This window comes from Ambystoma mexicanum, chromosome 3p (genome assembly GCF_040938575.1).
Source record: "Ambystoma mexicanum isolate Mex_15411 chromosome 3p, UKY_AmexF1_1, whole genome shotgun sequence".
Taxonomy (NCBI): domain Eukaryota; kingdom Metazoa; phylum Chordata; class Amphibia; order Caudata; family Ambystomatidae; genus Ambystoma; species Ambystoma mexicanum.
In genome coordinates, this window is record NC_090925.1 from 337,651,082 (window position 1) to 337,666,355 (window position 15,274).

The 15,274-nt window shown below is 49.0% G+C and overlaps 1 protein-coding gene across 2 annotated transcripts in view; it reads right to left on the reverse strand.

Annotated features, from left to right (window-relative positions):
• RAD21L1 (RAD21 cohesin complex component like 1) overlaps window positions 1–15,274 on the reverse strand; it is a 1,746,850-nt gene that overhangs the window by 1,503,726 nt on the left and 227,850 nt on the right. The gene's annotated exons all lie outside the window — the stretch shown is intronic.

The window sequence follows — 15,274 nt, forward strand, 5'->3', positions numbered from 1 at the left end:
CGATGAAGAGAGAATCACACTTGAGGAAACACAGGCGTCGTTGAAGAAAAAACATGAAGTCTTCTCTTGAGGTACGCATGCGCGTGTACTTGGAAAAGGCGCGCAGTGACGTGCTTTCGTTACGAAGCTAATAGTTCTCTCTCTTTGAGGCCAGGCTTTGGAATGCTTGGAAAGTTCGTAGGAACTTCGTATAAGTAAGTGCGTAGTTTATTTCTGACTCGCGACTAATGTATAAATGTTTTTTCTTTAACTGTTGTACCTTGTCTTGCAGGTTAAATGGAGGTAGGAGGAGCCGTGGTAAAGCCGCAGCTGAGGAAGAAAGTTGCGGACTGAACCGCAGAACTCAGAGGAAGATTCCACCTGTTGGACTGCTGCTACGGAAGTTCTTGTCCGGTATGGTAAATCTTTGGTCTGTGGATTTTCTGTTAACTCGATAAGTTCATAACATGACTTTTCTATTGACTTTACAGGTCTGTGAGCAGAGCCCAGTAGCGTTACACCGATGTCAGCGTAACTAACGTGAAGCGCGTTTTACTGCGCGGGCAGGGCTTTTATAGTCCTCCATGCCCAACTACTAGTTCTCTGTTGCTACTCAGTCTGCGACCCGTAGGGCGGGCATCTTAAGGGAAATAGTTAACCATTAAACCTCTATGGGAGCCCATTGTAATCCTGATACTGAGGATTGTGAGATTGCCTAGTGCGCCATGCTAGTAACCATCTAGCCCCCACAGAACTGTACAAAGAACCCTTTCTGGCCTGAATACCTGGTCCCAAACCTACAGCCCTGGAGGTGATCATGACAAGTACATGCGTGATGAGAGCCACAAGCTTGGCCACTTGAGCTGACTTAGCCACAGGTAACCGTTACGCTTCTAATATAGCATGGGGTACATACAGAATACGCTGGAACCAGTTCCCCTGCTTCCAGCGCATGAGGCGTCCAGGAACAGAATCAGCTCAGAATTAAGTAAGGGTGCATCAGCCAAGTCCACACAGGGAGACAAGTGTTTCTACAACAACCTGACAGCCGTGGGCCCCCCATCCTGGAAACAGGGAAGCAGGGTTTAGAATTGAACAACGATTCAGTGTGACATTGGCAGCAGAAATTAGCAACTTCTAGTAGACAGCAGTGACAGCACAAGCTCAACAGCAACACGCTGTTAGGCAGAATCCTGTGCAGTTCCCTTAGGGAGCACTACATTAGATTAAGACTACAGGTGAGAGCAATAAATCCCCTTTGGTATCAGTCTGTTCCACAAAGATTTAGTTGGTAGCTGTGGCTGAGCAGCCAGACCTATCTCAAGAGGGAGATGAGCAGTATTCAGGGTTTACACAATAGGTCTACTGTACTATGGTACAAGAAAACACTGACCAAAGCTTCGTATTAAAAAGTAGTTGTATATTTATTTTATACACTTCTATGAAAACACATTTATCACAAGTATCAAGCAAGTTAAATTAAGTCAAGGAAAAATATACACACTCCCTATATAAATTGTAGACCAAGTGAACCAGAGTGAAAACTGAGCAAAACGGCACAGTGAAAATTACACACAAGGGATGTTCTGACAATTTCTCACAAGGGAGGGAAAACACAAGTTATTCAGAAATAGCTTCTTATACACCCTAGTAACACTTCCCATGAACTTGTGACCCAGTTAGAGCAAGACAGTGCATCAGTATAAGCAGTACTTAAATGAAAACTGAGCAAAATGGCATTTGACAAGATTAAACAGTGGAAAGGAAAGAGTAGTTATGAGAACGAGGTGCACCACACAGTTCGAATGGAGAATCAATCTCGAGAAGGCAGATTTAACGAAAATAGCCAAAGTCAGTAGGCCTGTGCCAGAGTCAGTGGTACAGGGTCAAGGCCCAGGAGAAAAATGTTCTTATAGCTGCAGTCAAGTCTTTGGTTAACGATTTTGAAAAGGTGGATGCAGAGGGCGAAAGACAATGTTAAGAGAGGGGGGGCGGCCAACCCAACAGGTAGGTAAAGGATTTAAAACACCTTTAGTGCTACCGCGAAGAAATGGCGGCCTGGCGTGACAATGTAACTTTAAAGTGAAGAAGTGGCTCCTGCGGTGGCGGTTGTTCCTGGTAGCTCCTGCAGTTCGAGGGGTCCAGCAGAGGAAGAGAGGCTCTCGTCGTGGAGGAAGGTTCGATGTACTGCACTACCCAGGGATGAAACCAGCCGCGGTGCTGCCAAACGAAGTTTTAAAAGTACGCTCCTTTTAATCGCGGTCCAGGTCGATAGCTGCCTGGCTATCCGGTCTCCAAGTGAAGGGCACTGGCGATTCGACCACGGCAGGTTCGCAAAGGCGATTGGCAAACTGGTTGGCCCCACCAGCTCAAGGGAAGAAGGCTCTTTCAGATGAAGATCTCCTCTCGTCGTGTGGAGAAAAGTGGTGAGACGCTGCAGCAGGGCTTCTCCGGTGGTTCTTTGTTGCAGATGCCTTTGGCTTCTCTCCTCTTCGGCTTCTTAGTTCCAGTGGCGACGTCTTGCTCTTCCAGTCCTCAGGACCCTGCTGTTATGCAAAAAGATCCCCATTCATACAGCCTAGCTGTCACTCACACAGTGGAGTGGTCATCTTGGCGCGAGACCCTCCAGCCTATCAGGGTACAGTCCGACATGGGTTGCGGAGGCAACCCTGTCCAGGGGTCCTACTCCCCCTCCCACACAACGGACCCACCTCAGACTCGGTGACGCCGGAAGAAGGCTTCTGGTCAGAAGCCCACCAAACGGACGTACAAAGGATCCCCGACCTGGGTCAGGATTGTAGAGAAAGACACGAGAAAGAAGTTATATTAAAGTTCTGGCAAATAAAATTTACTGGAGCAAAGTTAATATTAAAATGCACCGTCGGTATGTTAGAGGCTGTCAGAAAAAGTGCTATCCTCGAACAATGGGAAAATCCCATCGAGAAATATTTGCGGTCGAATATTTATGGTAGTAACCACTGCCACCAGCCAGAAACTTTAGAGAGAGGGACTTTAAGGTACCCCCTCGAAAATGAACATAGGGGAAAAACTTTGAACCCCTCCCAGCACCTCCATAGTAAGATGGGTTGTACTGGTTAAGTTCATAAAAATTGACTAGTAAAGTCAATGGGGACATTAGATGCCCTGGGAGACAGTAGTCAGTTCCAGGGTATGGAGTCTATGTTTGGGGGTCGCTACGACACCCCTGTGTCACTGCACTGAGGGTGCTGTGTAACACATGTGAATAAAGATGGTTCCTATGGGGGAGAGAAAATCCCAAAGGCATTAAACACAAAAATAGCCTAGAACACACATAGCAAAAATGCCTAAGAGTGGGAAAAAGAGTCTCACTCTTAGCAGGTAAAAAGAAACAAACCCTTCAAATCCAGCAAAGCTGCTGGGGGACTCTATAGGTAAGGGAAATTAGCCATTGAATGAGAATTCTCCCTAACACACGTGACACAAAGTTCAGAGCATCCCCTTCCCTCCGAGCCCTCCACCCTTTATACCCACCAAGTCACATGCTTTCCGATGTAAGGAGTGATACAAACAGGTCAAGTTTGCACACTAAATTCATCCTGCTAACAAAGAACAAAGCCTCATTCTATCAGCCTTTAACACCAGCTGCGCTTTTTCATGTAAACCAGTGTTATCAGTGAGGTCACGCTGTTTTACCTCAGTCAATGTGCCTACACTCATTAAAGATATGCATAGGCTTTGAGGTAAGTGAGAGCATTAGCCTTAGCGATGTGACGACTTCCGCCCCTCAGTGCCCCTTTTCTTAAGAAAGCGAGAGCCTAGATGCCAAAAGGGAAACATGTCAGAAGCGAGAGATGAGAAAGTGAGCATTCCAACAAGCTAGGCGAAAGGCTTTCAGTGCAAAGACATGCGCAGTACATCCTAAAGTGTCTTTCTCGCATAAGGAAGAAACGTTGTTTAAACATGGCAGGTTACAGGGCCTAGTCACTATAATACTGCAGTGCCAGGCACGGGCAGTACATAACATTTTAATTTCCCAATTTTCCTCCACACATTTCGTGCACTGCGCTCTTATACCCAAAGGAACCCATGCATTTCAGTGGAAGTGGTGGTCCGGAGAGGGCAAGAAATAATACTGAAACAATGTTTCCAACAGCGCGCAAAGCCCCACTAGCCTTTCATGTTGGCCAGTGTTATCTGGAAGGACGGCATATCATTATACAATTAGTGAAGGTGAATATACTCCTTAAAGATTCACACACACACTCTGAGGCAGGCGAGAACTCTTGTAATATGAAGACTTTTGTCTGCTAACACTGCTTTTCCTAGGAAAGCAGGAGCCTAAAACATGCTTACATATGCCAAAAGCGAGAGATGTGTAGGCGAGCATCTCTACACACTAAGCGAAGCACTTTCATTGCAAAGACATGCCCAGTAAAGTCTATCCTCCGACAAGCAAGAAACAGTTGTGGCAGTTTGCAGTATTTGCTCAATATTATAATGTAAAACATATTGCCCACAGAGGTGATGGCTGGAAGGTTTATAATTAATCTTAAATCTCTGACAATTCCTCTGGGAAATCCTTCAGATCATAGTTCTTCAGCCTGCCAAGGTGTTACAGAAAGGGGAGAGACCTGCATGATAATTCAACAGGGGACTCAGATGAATCAATAGGCTCAACCACATCCATGGCACACAAATCTCACAATATTCAACATAGATCTTCATCGCTTTTTTGGGCACATTGCACAACTTATTGAAAAACCTTACCACAACCAATCTCATTATAAAAGACAACAGCATGGCAGCACACAACTTCATCAGTACTTGGCACATCCACTGTCAGGACCTCATCACTCTCAACCAGGTGCAACTTCATATTCAGGGCACTTTGCAATGGCCAGCCAATAATGGGCACACCTTTATCTGTCCAATCAATTTTTATCCTTGCTGACCTACCATGGTAAGAACACTTGGCCACCACATAGCCTTTAATCTGAGTTTTCTCTCCTTCATAACCTCCAGGCACAATGTCTGGTTTCTTAAACATGCATGTAGACAAACCTTATCAAAAGTAGGCGCCAGAAGAATTGTGTGTTTACAGCTAGAGTCTGCCATTACATTCTAAACCTGCATGCCAAAAGTCATTGTACAACATGGCTGGGGAATGACTGGCGAATGTGAACATCACTTGCATCATCCCTCACAGTAAAGACATCACATTTTTCATGATCTACCTCACAAGAATCTTCGGATACCACATTCACACTACAACAATTCTATATGTTTTGCAAAAGGCCCTCTACTTTTACATACTGCACACATTTTGTTAACAGCTGACAAACACTTATCACTGGCTGAGTGCTCCTCATTACCGCTTCTAAAATATATTTTTATTGTTTTATTATAGCTATCACCAATACTTTGAATAGGCTCATGGCTTGCATACATTCTTGGATCTGTCATTATTTCTCACGACGCACATGATTTCCCCTATATTATTCTTTAACTCCTTTTAAATTTGTTTCTGAAATGTCAATGCTACGCTCAGTATCAATGTTGCTGGTGTAAGGGTGCAGAAGGAGGAGATTGACACACAAGTGGCATGATTGTTGGCATAAACATGTATTGGATCACCGAAAAGAGGAACTTATCTCTCCTGTACTCTAAGAGGGGTTTCCCTGCTTCAACTAAGGAACTAAGGATTTTGTCAGAATGTCCAAGTAAATGAAATGAGTCCACTGTCATATGTTAAAATGCCTACTTCTGTCTGTCACACTTGTAACTAATAATAAAGAGGTAGTGGATCTTCTTGGTCCAGAGGAATGGCTCCCTTCTTCTGGACAATGGACTATAGTTGTTACGATGGGTCTCCGACGCGGTTTATTATGGAACCGCTGGCGGCTTCAGCCAAAGTTGCGGCTTTGTTCCTCCAACATGGCGCCTGTACTCGGAGTCAATGGTCTAGTTGTCAGGACGGGAGACGGAAGCGAAGCTCCGCCTCCCATCCCGGAAACGCTACAAGAATCCACGTCTCCTGGACAACAACGCGTTGCTACTGCTATCAGAGGCTTCGCTTCGTGAGTTGCCGTTAGGAACCTTACGCTACGATTTCCTTAGAACCTTTGTATCTACTAACCCTTGATTTCTCTCCTTTTCTTTTCGAGCAGGGAAGCCCCGCCTCCTCTGTCACCCACGCTTGCATTATCGACTCCATTCGACCACCGAGAGCGGTGTGTCTCAACCTCCACTCATGTAAGCTTCTTTCCGCTTTTGTACCCGGTAACCAGATATATAGGCCAGGCCTTTCTCCTTCCAAATTATTCTTTCCTTATTCCTCCCAAAGAAACCCAGCTTTTCAGCTTCCCATCCTGCTCCTTTTCGGAACCCCGTCTGGGATCCATCTTTAAAGGCACACACACTTACAAACAGCAATTGGAAATCCTCTGCCGACACCCAGTACCTACCACTTGCAGGTATTACAACTCTCATCCAACACTCATAGGAAATCCGACACTATCACCTTCGCTAACTTCTATATGTTTATTCCCAGATCTTTCCTGAGCCTGATACTTCATAGACAACTACTTACTTACCGTTAGAAGACTACATCCCGCAAGATCTTTGAGAGTTTGAAACCAGCCCTACACCCAGCGCTCTCTACCGGCAGCCGGATTTAATCCCCCACAAGGGTTTCCCTGGAGTCTCCTTTCGATACCTGAGTTGGAAGGTGTCGGAAGCTGGTTCCAGGTAGATCTATCTATTCTTCATATTTGGACGAAGACAAGGTAGGCCTTGTTGTATTGTTCTTGCCGGCGAGTTTGCATGTGGGGATTTTTCCAGAGAGTAAAGAGTTAAAGTGTAACAATAGTTCCAATTATATGTTGGAATTTTGCCTGAGAGAATGACTCCCTTCCCTAGGTCTCAGTTCATTTCCAAGATACAAAATAAAGTTCCAGCTTGTGGTGTTGTAAATGTCTCAGTTCAAAGTAACAAGGTAATGTTCCAACTCAAAAGCCATTCCTTATTGCCCGTAGTTTTCTTCACTATAGGGTTCCTGGAGAATGTCTTCCTTCTCTAGGTGTCTTGTTCTCAATTTCACAATGTCAGGAGAATGACTCCCTTCATCTCCTTGACCTCAAGGTACACAACACCAGGAGGTATGGCTTTCTTCCCCTGGTCTACCTTGGCTTGCAGTTCCACTGTAGTAGGGGGAATTGCACCCTTCCCTGGGCCCTTCTCAGGCTCTTTACCACAGTTCACGACGGGTGGGGGTATGACTCTTCTCCCCGACCCCTTCTCAGGCTCTTTGTCACAGTTCACGAAGGCAATTGGAAGGACTCCCTTCCTCAAGCCCTTCCCAGGCTCTTTGTCACAGTTCACGAAGGTTGGTGGAATGACTCCCCTCCCCTGACTTTAGTGTATCAAGAACATTTCTTCCTTCTGTTGGTACTGTATTCTCACAGTTCTACTCCACCAGGGGGAATGTTTCTTTTCCCCTGGTCATACTTTCACCTTGTTTTACTGGCCTGTAGATGTGGGTCCCAGACATGTAGGATTCTGCTGCTTTCCTTTCGCAGACCTGGTTCACTTTCCTGCAAGGTACTGCGCGGAAGAAGAGGATTCATGATGCTCTTCTCAACTGGGTGCGGGTCCCAGACCCGTACCCCTTTCTCTGACTGCTCTGACAGTCATGGTTCACACCTCTGCCAGATACTTTGCTGAAGAAGAGGATTTGTGATGCTCTTCTCAATTGGGTGCGGGACCCAGACCCATGCTTCTCTCTCTTTTCCAGCCCTACTCACTGTCCTGGTCACCCAGGTAACTTCAGGGTGTTTGCAAGCGCTCTACGGTCAGTCTTGGGCTTTCCCACATGCTTCTCAATGCTTTCTGCAGCTTCCAGTGGCTCTCTTGGGGCTGCGGCGACTCAGCTGCTCTCAGCTACGCTGGGGCTGTGTGGATTCCCTTAGCAGCACGCTCTCGCATTGCTTTCACCCTGATGCAGGGCTTCCCTGCTCGCTGGTCGGTCCTTCCTTGCTGGACCAATTTGGAACCCTTACGACAACTCTCCTGAGTTCCAGTTAGCAACCGTGTTGTTTCTTTGCTGCGCTCAGCGTCTTGCTGTTCCGCCAGGGCGGCCCTCTCTCCCTGCTTGGTTTTTCCTCTTCTAATTTGTATTTGTTCTGGACAATCAGAGCCTCTGAAACACCAGATTGGTCTTCATTCCTCTGTACTTCCTCCTCGTCCCAGTATTTCCCTGAGAGCTCTCCCTGGATAGTCGTCCCTAATCCCTCCCCACGAGATCCACCCGCTGAGTACCACCCCAGGGGGACTATCGGGTAGCAGCCTCACCTCCCTGGCCTCATGTGAAGGGGCTTCCCCTAGAGAAGAAGGGACGATATCCAAAGATTTGTCACACTGGCCGGATCAGGATTTTTCCCTGTCCATAGCAGCTCTTTGATTTTTCTTTTACAAGTTACATTAATATTTGTTTGTAAAAAACATGCTCAGAATGTTATGTTCTCAAAGTCACACTTTGCAGCAAGACACTTTAAATCTCTCTACATACTCGTCTATGGACTTGTGACTATCCGGTTTTCTAGAGTAGATTTTGAATCTTTCTAGTACAATATTAGTCTTTTCCTTAAATCGGGACTACAACCGTTCTAAACTAACATAAAAAACATTCAGACTTGTTATGTTTTCTCCTGATGGAAAATGTTTAAATAACTACACTCCTTCTGGCACCAGGCAGTTCTTTAACATCGCTAACATTTTTGCAGGTCGAAATGTACTTCCATCCTGTGCCTCCATATACTTTTCAAATAACTCCTTCCAAAGTTCCCAAGACAATTCTGATGCACCTGGCACTGGCATCAACACTGATTGCCAGATTGTGGAACTGTCTCCAACAAGGAATATCAGAGTCCAAAGAAGGGTACCTCTGTGGAACCCATTGGAAAAGGAAAGAACGAGAAAGGTAGGACTTCTTAAGCCATTTCGCTCTTTTCAATGAAAGGGTTGCCTCTCGTTTAGTGGGGGGAGGGTTATGTGACAAAGCCATGGTATTTGTCCCTTCTCCCCATGGCTAGGGATGTGAGCCTGCTCAACAAGAACCTCCCTCAGGGTCTGGACAAGTGGGACCTCTCTGGGAGTCTGATTCCCGTAAGGAACTCCCTGCCCGGAACACACTATCTGCTTATGTTGGAACTAAAAAGACTGTTGTTACTTCTGTTTTGAATACTTCTTTTTTGAATTCACTGAATAGTGACATTTATCCTATCTCTATGACTTCAGGTAATGCTCGAGATCGCCTGAACGCCACAGTCAAAAGCATCAACAGATTATGTATGATCTCACTTTGGATTTTTAAATAGTGATCATGCCTCAAGCTCTTTGACTAGAGCACCCAGTTATCCTACTTTCATCCTGTTAGCTTCAGGCAATGCTGAACACAGCCTGTACGCCATAACCAGCGAAGAAGGACACTGTTCTGTGTATCCGTCTGACGGATAAAAGATAGAAGACTCCTACCGAGGGACGAGAACAGTTACGCAGAGGTGAACCTCCTCATTGTTGACTTCCTTGAGGCTGGGCCATGCTGGGCTGCGGAGCCTGTGGCAGCAAGGAGGGCGAGTAAAGCGCTAGCTGAATGCCTGAGGGTTGGCATTCTACCCAACCGGGAAGCCTATGTTAGAGGAGCGGGAGGGACGGAGACGCAATTGTCTCGCCTGGTTGCGTGACCTTGAAGAAGCTGTGATGGGCCGGAAGGCCAGTAGCTGATGCCGAGACCAGACGTCCTGAGGGAGCCTGGGTCCCATAGATCCTCACACATCGGACCGTAGCCACAATGACAAGTATCAACAGGGAGAGCCAACAAGGTTACGGGAGCCTGAGGAACCGGACAGAGACATTGAGTGGAGACTACAAGAGCCGGCAAGGCTACAGGAGCCTGAGAAACCCAACAGAGACAGTGAGTGAAAGCCGACAAGGTTGCGGGAGCCTGAGAAACCCAACAGAGAATATACCATTACAAGGGGCCTCATTACAAGTCCGGCAGTAACCCGCCGGTGCTACTCAAACAAACCTCTACTTAGCAACAACTATATAGTGAGCTCCCACACGCCGTAGATATTTATGTTAGCTTGAAATGTATTAAAAGAGACAGTAGTGATGGTAATAACTAGACGCTCCATGAGGGCGTGGCTTGGAAGCCATGTGAAAGGACGTGTCTGTACGGGGGCTCCCGAAGATCCGCACATTATCCGACTGAAAACAGTGCAAGGACCGATGCAATTTTGCTGAGACCGATATGACTGCGCGCATGAAACTCAGGTGAACGTGAGGTTATGTTTCGACACGGGCCTGCACCGTGAGAGCGCAACAAAAAGTTAAAAGAAGATCTGGAGGCGAGAGTGCGCTGAACGAGAAAATGGCCGCCGCCGCCGAACGAAGGAACAAAGGGGTGCTTGATCTGGGCGCCTGTCGGTCGCACTGGAGCATGGTGATGGTGTAGGTGCATGACGCGGGTGCATCGAGGTCATTAAGGACACCCAGTCCTGCGAGGCCGACGGCGTGGACCTGGGAAGGGAGCAGGGCCTGATCGAAGATACTCTATACCCGGATCGTGCGGTGTGACCGGGAACTGTGCCCCGGGCCCTTTGTGGCCTAAAGTGGACCTCAGATGGTGAGACGCGACCTGGCCTAGCTAGGTAAACAGACAAGATGGCCGGGGGTGCCGGAGGACAGAGGAACTTAGTGTCAGAGAAGTGGTGATAACAACGGGGCACCCGCAGGGCGCACTGTGAAACCCTGCCCCAGATCCGAGCGGGGATTGAAGGACGTGAGACATGTCTAACAAGCCCCTGAGAGCGAAGACCAAACAGCACACGCTCGACGAATACGCTAAAACGCCTCCCGGCCCAGACGGAGCCAAAAGCAAGGACAAAACGCAAGCCAAGGAAATGGCCGCCGGGGGTGCGAACCACGAGGTCCTCGCTGCGATCGCAGACCTGAAAGCGACCTGGGAGACCAAGCTCCAACTCGCTGTGGCTGAATTGAAGACCGCAATGGAACTCCAGGTCGGGGCAGTACAGGAGGACGTGAACCTCCTAAGGCAGGATGTGCGTACCCTGGCAGAGCGTACAGAGACTTTGGAGAAAGAATTGGGCCCTACCGCGGCGGACTGCGCTGTGCATAAGCGTGAACTCCATGCCCTGGTGCAACGCGTGGGCAACTTGGAGAGTAGGGCGGAGGAGGCAGAAGGGCGCGCCCGGAGGAACAACATTCGCATCGTAGGCCTGCCGGAGGGAACTGAGGGCCACAATCCAACGGAATTTATTGAAAACATGCTACTGCAGGAGATCACGGGAGGCACCCTGTCGCAGGGTTTTGCGGTTGAGAGAGCGCACAGGGCCTTAACTAGGAAGCCACCACCGGGAAACCCGCCCAGGCCAGTGATAGCTAAGATCCTTAATTACCGGGACCGAGAAAGGATCCTTGAACACTTCCGCAAGGGAGGCACAATACAACGAGGAGCGGCGAATATAACGGCCTATCCCGACTACACCCTGCAGGTACAGCGCAGTCGTATGAACTTCGGAACGGTGAAGAGGAGATTGCGGGAAGCGGGGCTTAAATACATGTTGCTCTATCCGGCCAAACTGAAGGTCTTCTTTCAGAGCAAGCTACTGTTCTTTGTCACCCCGGAGGATGCTATGGAGTGGTTGGATGCACACAACTGCCCTCAGGAGTCAGATGTTCAGACAGCCGGTGGAAAATAAAGGACGAGATAAGTAACGCTGTAGGCCCGGTCGGGCCATGAACATTGGGACTAGATTATAGTCACTGAACTCGCTTGAGAACATGCGCGCGTCAGGGGTTATGAAACGTGGTCCTTGCGCGGACATGGTTGCGAAGTTGTGGAGCCGCCTGAAGCCACCCTTTACACCCCCTTTTTGTGTTTAGTTTAGTCACTGTTAGTAGGGTGACACCCTGTCGGGTTCTCTATTTGGGTTACCAAGGAGGACCGAACACAGGGATGCCTGAGATCCAGGGATGGAGCTGGGCAGTGGTTGGGGGTAGGGGTTTGGGGGGGAGTTTTAGTTTTAGTATGAGCCTGAGGGTGGAACCGGGAGTGGGGGTTCGCAAAGTGGGGAGGGATTGCCTTGGATGGGGGGAGGAAACTACTGATAGGCCATGGGAGACCTTAGGATACTAACGTGGAACGTTAGGGGGCTTAACAGCTACCTTAAGCGAAATAAAGTCATGTTGTATCTCAAGAGGCAGAAGATAGACGTAGCCCTGCTACAGGAGACACATCTAAAGCGAGAGAAACTGGAGCTGGTAGGGAGGAAGTGGAAGGGAACAGTGGTAGGATCAACGTACTCCGCCTGTGCCAGAGGAGTGCTGGTGTGGGTGGCGCCACACGTCCCATTCAAGCTAATTGAGGAGGTTGTGGGGGAGGATGGGAGGTTGGTTATGGTGAGGGGGCTGGTAGAGAACAAAGTAGTGTGCATTGTAAATACATACGCGCCTAACCAGGAAACGGCGACATATTTTAGGACGCTGTGCACCAAGCTCAGTGTTGGGATGGGGGGCACGGTGATATGGGGTGGTGACTTTAATTGCGTGTTGAACCCCAAGGAGGATAGGTCGGATGACAAGATGGCTGGGCCCGGTCCGGCGGCTAGGGTATTGCAGACGCTGCTGGCGAATTTCGGCCTAGTTGATGTGTGGAGAGCGAAACACCCGAGCGCGAGACAATACTCGCACTATTCGGCTCCGCATCTACTGCACACGAGGCTTGACTACTTTTTCACCACGCCAGACATAGTCGCGGAGTGCGACCATATAGAATACAGGGCGAGGGTCCTCTCTGACCACTCACCCCTGGTCATGCGATGGCAACTGTATCCCCCACGAGCGCGTATACCAACATGGCGCCTAAGGGCAGAGGCGCTCAAAGACCCCGCCTTCAGAGAGGATATCAGGGAAGAGATAATTGCTTATTTTGAGGTGAATAAAGGGAGCGTTAAGTCGGCTGGCACCTTATGGGAGGCCTTTAAGGTTGTAATGCGGGGGATCGCCATTGCGAAGTCTAAGGGATTGATGGGGGGAGTCCTGGAGGATTTGCATAGAGCTGAGACCGCGCTGGAGGAGGAGTTGAAAGGTGGTGGGACAGATGCAGAGGCGGTCTCTAAGTTGCAGCAAGAGTGTGCGGAACATTGGGACAGGCTCTGTAATTTGAATTATAGAAAGTATACTGAGAGACTGCATGCGGGGGGAGATAAAACGGGCCGACTCTTGGCTTGGCTGTACAAGAGTGAGACCCCACGATCCCCGATCAGAATGGTAACCAATGAAAAGGGGGAGGAGGTAGACACCCAAGAAGGCGTGAACAGGGCATTCATGGAATACTATAAGGTCCTATACGAAGATTGCGAGGGGGGCAGCCAGGAGGAGATAGACGAAGTGCTGGAAGATGTAGGCTTGCCCAAGGTCAGCGATGAGGAGCGAGAGGAGCTGGATGCTCCGATCACCCTGGAAGAGCTGAAGGAGATTGTGAGACAGTTGCCCACTAGTAAGACCCCAGGGGCAGATGGGTTCCCCAGTGAATTTTATAAAGTTTATGCAGAGGAAGTGCTCCCGCCCATGTTGGAAATGCTCAACGAAGCGTACGAGATGGGATGGTTGCCGGAGTCACTTAGGGAGGCGATTATAATACCGCTCCCCAAGCCAAATAAACCGGGACATGATTGTGGCTCCTACAGGCCCCTGTCGATGTTGAACCAAGATAGCAAGATCCTGACAGCTGTCCTGGCTACTAGAATGCGTAGAGTGATCGGCAAGTTGATCCACCCTGACCAGACGGGCTATGTCCCTAATAGGAACATCACTCACAACCACAGGCGCCTCCACAGGGTGGTCGAGTGGGGTGGTGGTGAGGACGGCGAAATGGCGATAGTAGCATTGGACGCGGTTAAGGCGTTCGACTCTGTTCGATGGCCTTGGCTGCTAGCGGCTCTGAAAGAGTACGGGATGGGACCAGGTTATGTTAGATGGGCCGAGATGTTATACAGTGCACCACTGGCCAGGGTCCGTACGGGCGCAGTGGTGTCAGAGAGATGGCAGTTGGGCAGAGGCACTAGACAAGGGTGTCCTTGGTCCCCTATGTTGTACATCCTGGCCCTGGAACCCTTGGCGATTTACCTCCGGCAACAATATGACCCGGTCGGCATCGAGGTAGGAGGAGAGTGTCACCTTATATCCCTGTATGCGGATGATATGCTGTTATACCTAAGATACCCAGAAGAAAATTTGCAGTATGTCTTAGAGGTGATGGGGAGGTACGCCTGGTTGTCCGGTATAGCGGTGAACCCTCAGAAATCCACTCTATTTCCGCTGGGGGGCTATGTGGGGACTCCAGTGGAGAGGTTGCCAGTGTTGCAGATCCCGTGGGCGACGAGATCCTTTAGATACTTGGGGATTGATGTGTATCATACGCCCGTGGAAGAGCACAAGTATAACACGGAACTTGCTGTGGGGAAGATCGAGAAATGTATGAGGTTCTGGGAAAGATTGCCACTAGCGATGATGGGCCGAGGAGCCATGCTTAAAATGGTGGTGCTGCCCAGGCTTCTGCATTATTTCAACAACATCCCCTACATGATTCCTAAGAAGTTTTTTGTGAGGCTACACAGTGTTTGCAGAGAATTCCTGTGGCACGGCATGCGCAACAGAGTCGCACTGTGGAAGCTGCAGAACTTCTATGAGAAGGGCGGAATCAAGCTGCCGAACTTTGAGGCATATTATGTAGCAGCGCAGCTACAATATGTGTCCAGGTGGCTCTCTGATGAAGAGACCCCTGAACACAGGCTGTTTGGGAGGGATTGCTCCCCTTTTTACTTGAGAGAGGTGATCTGGGTGGCTAATGCATGCATGAGGGAGCGGCCTAGTATGCTAGCTTTGGGACGGAACATGTGGAAACGGGCCTGCCGGATGATGGGCAACCCTCTGCCGTGTGTATTGCAGTTCCCATTGGTCGCACTGGCGAGGGGAGATGGGCAGCTCAGGGCAACCATTCGGATATACTGGGAGTCAGTGGGGTTGGTCACCATGGGAGATATTTGGCAGGATGGGATCATCTTGGAGTTCGAAGAATTAGAGGCAGGGTCGGGACTGCACAGGGGTCAATATATGACATATCACAGGATAGTGCAGGAGATCCGGAATAAGTGGCCCGAAACTACCCTGGCCGATGAACCGGATGCCCCGGTGGAGATACTATATGACACATCGGAGGGCGGGCACGAGG